Source organism: Arachis stenosperma, chromosome 3, assembly GCF_014773155.1.
Source record: "Arachis stenosperma cultivar V10309 chromosome 3, arast.V10309.gnm1.PFL2, whole genome shotgun sequence".
NCBI classification, from domain to species: domain Eukaryota; kingdom Viridiplantae; phylum Streptophyta; class Magnoliopsida; order Fabales; family Fabaceae; genus Arachis; species Arachis stenosperma.
Window position 1 is genome coordinate 24,227,708 of NC_080379.1, and position 4,481 is coordinate 24,232,188.

The 4,481-nt window shown below is 39.4% G+C and overlaps 1 non-coding gene across 1 annotated transcript; it reads left to right on the forward strand.

Moving 5' to 3' along the window:
* Window positions 1–1,336: 1,336 nt before the first annotated feature.
* Window positions 1,337–1,444, forward strand: LOC130971129 (small nucleolar RNA R71). Its single transcript, XR_009082360.1, has one exon. It is a non-coding gene; the product is annotated as a small nucleolar RNA R71 (small nucleolar RNA).
* Window positions 1,445–4,481: the final 3,037 nt, after the last annotated feature.

Here is a 4,481-nt window from a genome sequence, read left to right on the forward strand (position 1 = left end):
AGTCAGTAGGGATGTAATGGTTTTTAATCTTCACCAAAACATTCTCTACAAGTCCATGAGCTTGTTTTCTTGAGTTGTCTGCCATCTCTAATGAGATTCTTGCAGCTTGCACCTCTAAGATCCCTAATTTCTCCATTACAGAGAGGGGCATGAGGTTTACACTTGACCCTAAGTCACACAAGGCTTTCTTGAAGGTCATGGTGCCTATGGTACAAGGTATAGAAAACTTCCCAGGATCCTGCCTCTTTTGAGGCAGTTTCTGCCTAGACAAGTCATCCAGTTCTTTGGTGAGCAAGGGAGGTTCATCCTCCCAAGTCTCATTTCCAAATAACTTGTCATTTAGTTTCATGATTGCTCCAAGGTATTTAGCAACTTGCTCTTCAGTAACATACTCATCCTCTTCAGAGGAAGAATACTCATCAGAGCTCATGAATGGCAGAAGTAAGTCCAATGGAATCTCTATGGTCTCATTTTGAGCCTCAGATTCCCATCGGAACTCAGAGGAGATTGGTACACGCCCACTGAGGTCTTCCTCAGTGGCGTCCTCCTCCTCTCTTTCCTCTCCACATTCGGCCATGGTTATGGCTTTGCACTCTCCTTTTGGATTTTCTTCTGTATTATTTGGGAGAGTACTAGGAGGGAGTTCAGTAACTTTCTTGCTCAGCTGACCCACTTGTCCTTCCAAATTTCTGATGGAGGACCTTGTTTCATTCATGAAACTTTGAGTGGTCTTTATTAGATCAGAGACCATTGTTGCTAAGTCAGAAGTATTCTGCTTAGAACTCTCTGTCTGTTGCTGAGAAGATGATGGAAAAGGCTTGCCATTGCTAAACCTGTTTCTTCCACCATTATTGTTATTGAAACCTTGTTGAGGTCTCTCTTGATTCTTCCATGAGAGATTTGGGTGATTTCTCCATGAAGATTTGTAGGTGTTTCCATAGGGTTCTCCTAGGTAATTCACCTCTTCCATTGAAGGGTTCTCAGGATCATAGGTTTCTTCCTCAGATGAAGCTTCCTTAGTACTGCTTGGTGCATTTTGCATTCCAGACAGACTTTGAGAAATCAAATTGACTTGTTGAGTTAATATCTTGTTCTGAGCCAATATGGCATTCAGAGTGTCAATCTCAAGAACTCCTTTCTTCTGACTAGTCCCATTGTTCACAGGATTTCTTTCAGAAGTGTACATGAATTGGTTATTTGCAACCATTTCAATCAATTCTTGAGCTTCTGCAGGCGTCTTCTTCAGATGAAGAGATCCTCCAGCAGAGCTATCCAAAGACATCTTGGATAGTTCAGAGAGACCATCATAGAAAATACCTATGATGCTCCATTCAGAAAGCATGTCTGAAGGACATCTTCTGATTAATTGTTTGTATCTTTCCCAAGCTTCATAGAGGGATTCTCCATCCTTCTGTCTGAAAGTTTGGACTTCCACTCTAAGCTTACTCCATCTTTGTGGTGGAAAGAACTTTGCCAAGAAGGCATTGACTAGCTTTTCCCAAGAGTCCAGGCTTTCTTTAGGTTGAGAATCCAACCATATTCTAGCTCTGTCTCTTACAGCAAAAGGGAATAGCATCAGTCTGTAGACCTCAGGGTTAACCCCATTAGTCTTGACTGTGTCACAGATTTGCAAGAATTCAGCTAAAAACTGATGAGGATCTTCCATTGAAAGTCCATGGAACTTGCAATTCTGTTGCATTAGAGAAACTAATTGAGGCTTAAGCTCAAAGTTGTTTGCTCCAATGGCAGGGATAGAGATGCTTCTCCCATAAAAATCAGGAGTAGGTGCAGTAAAGTCACCCAGCACCTTCCTTGCATTGTTGGCATTGTTGTTGTTTTCGGCTGCCATGGGTTCTTCTTCCTTGAAGAATTCGGTCAGGTCCTCTGAAGAGAGTTGTGCTTTGGCTTCTCTTAGCTTTCTCTTCAAGGTCCTTTCGGGTTCAGGGTCAGCTTCAACAAGAATGCCTTTGTCTCTGCTCCTGCTCATATGAAAGAGAAGAGAACAAGAAAATATGGAATCCTCTATGTCACAGTATAGAGATTCCTTGAAATGTCAGAGGAAAAGAGAAATAGAAAGAAGAAGGGGAAGAAGAATTCGAACTTTAATTAGATAAGGTTCGAATTGTGCATTTAGAAGGAGTGGTACTCCATAAATAGAAGGATGTGAGAAGGAGGGAAGTGGATTTTCGAAAATTCAATTAAAAGATTTTGAAAACATTTTGAAAAGTTGATTGATAATTTTCGAAAATTGAAAGTGAAAGAGAAATCAAGTGATTTTTGAAAAAGATTTTGAAATTAGAAGTCAAAAAGATTTGATTGAAAACTATTTTGAAAAAGATGAGGTTAAAAAGATTTGATTGAAAAGTTATGGTTTTAAAAAGATGTGATTGAGAAGATATGATTTGAAAACAATTTTAGAAGATATGATTTGAAAACAATTTGAAAAAGATATGATTTTGAAAATTAATGACTTGCCTAACAAGAAAAGATATGATTCAAACATTAAACCTTTCTCAACAGAAAAGGCATCAAATTTGAGATGTTCAATCAAATCATTAATTGTTAGTAAGTATCTTTGAAAAAGGAAAGAAATTAATTTTGAAAACATTTGATTGAAAAGATTTGATTTGAAAAAGATTTGATTTTGAAAAACTTGAAAAAAATTGATTTGAAAACAAAATCTTCCCCCTAGCACCATCCTGGCGTTAAACGCCCAGAATGGTATACATTCTGGCGTTTAACGCCCAAAATGCTACCTTTTTGGGCGTTAAACGCCCAACCAGGTGCCCTGGCTGGCGTTTAAACGCCAGTCTGCCTTCTTCACTGGGCATTTTTGAATGCTCAGCTTTTTCTGTATAATTCCTCTGCAGTGTGTTCTGAATCTTCAATTCTTTGTATCATTGACTTGAAAAGACACAAATTAAAAATATTTTTTGGATTTTTAATAATCAAAATGCAACAAGAATCAAATAACAATGCATGCAAGACACCAAACTTAGCAGTTTGTATACTACTGACACTAATGAACTGAAAATGTATATGAGACACACAAAATACTCAAGTCAATAGAATTTAAAGATCAAAACAAGAAATATATGCATGGATTCGAAAAATGTAACAAAAACATGCATTTGACACCAAACTTAAGATGAGACTCTAGACTCAAACAAGAAATATTTTTGGATTTTATGGTTTTTTTTTTTAATTTTTTAATTTTTTTGTGTTTTTTTCGAAAATTAAGTGGAAAAAGAAGGTATCAAAATTCTTAATGAGGATTCCAGGAATCAGTGCAATGCTAGTCTAAGACTCCGGTCCAGGAATTAGACATGGCTTCACAGCCAGCCAAGCTTCCAAAGAAAGCTTCGGTCCAAAACACTAGACATGACCAAAGGTCAGCCAAGCCTTAGCAAATCACTGCTCCAAAAGCAAGATTGATACGAAATCAACAAGCTCTTGTGGTGATAAGTTGAAACCTCGGTCCAATCAGATTAGACATGGCTTCTCAGCCAGCCAGATTTCAACAAATCATCATGAAACTCTAGAATTCATCTTCAAGAATTTCGAAAAAAAGTACCTAATCTAAGCAACAAGATGAACCGTCAGTTGTCCAGCCTGAACAATCCCGGGCAATAACACCAAAAATTTGATGTTGTTGCCGGATCTTGGCACTGATGTTACCAAAGGCTTGCCCAAAACTAGAACAATCCCCGGCAACGGCGCCAAAAACTTGGTGCGCGAAATTGTGAACTATACTTTTTCACAACTCTCATAATCCCTGGTAATGGCTCCAAAAACTTGGTGCGCTCAATACCATGGCATTACACAACTTCGCACAACTAACCAGCAAGTGCACTGGGTCGTCCAAGTAATAAACCTTACGTGAGTAAGGGTCGATCCCACGGAGATTGTTAGTATTGAAGCAAGCTATGGTCATCTTGTAAATCTTAGTCAGGCAAACTCAGATATATGGTGATGAACGAAAATAACATAAAAGATAAAGATAGTGATACTTATGTAATTCATTGGTAGGAACTTCAGATAAGCGCATGAAGATGCCTTCCCTTCCGTCTCTCTGCTTTCCTACTGTCTTCATCCAACCCTTCTTACTCCTTTCCATGGCAAGCTCGTATAGGGTCTCACTGTTGTCAGCAGCTACCTCCCATCCGCGCAGTGAAAGCTAATGCACACACTCTGTCACAGTGCTGCCAATCACCGGTTTGGTTCCCTCCCCTACCGGAATAGAATAACTCTTTTGCGTCTGTCACTAACGCCCAGTAGGTTACAGGTTGAAGCACGTCACAGTCATTCAATCATTGGATCCTACTCAGAATACCACAGACAAGGTTAGACCTTCCGGATTCTCTTGAATGCTGCCATCAGTTCTTGCCTATACCACGAAGACTCTGATCTCACGGAATGGCTGGCTCGTTTGTCAGGCGAGCACTCGTTTGTCAGGCGATCAACCATGCATCGTGCAATCA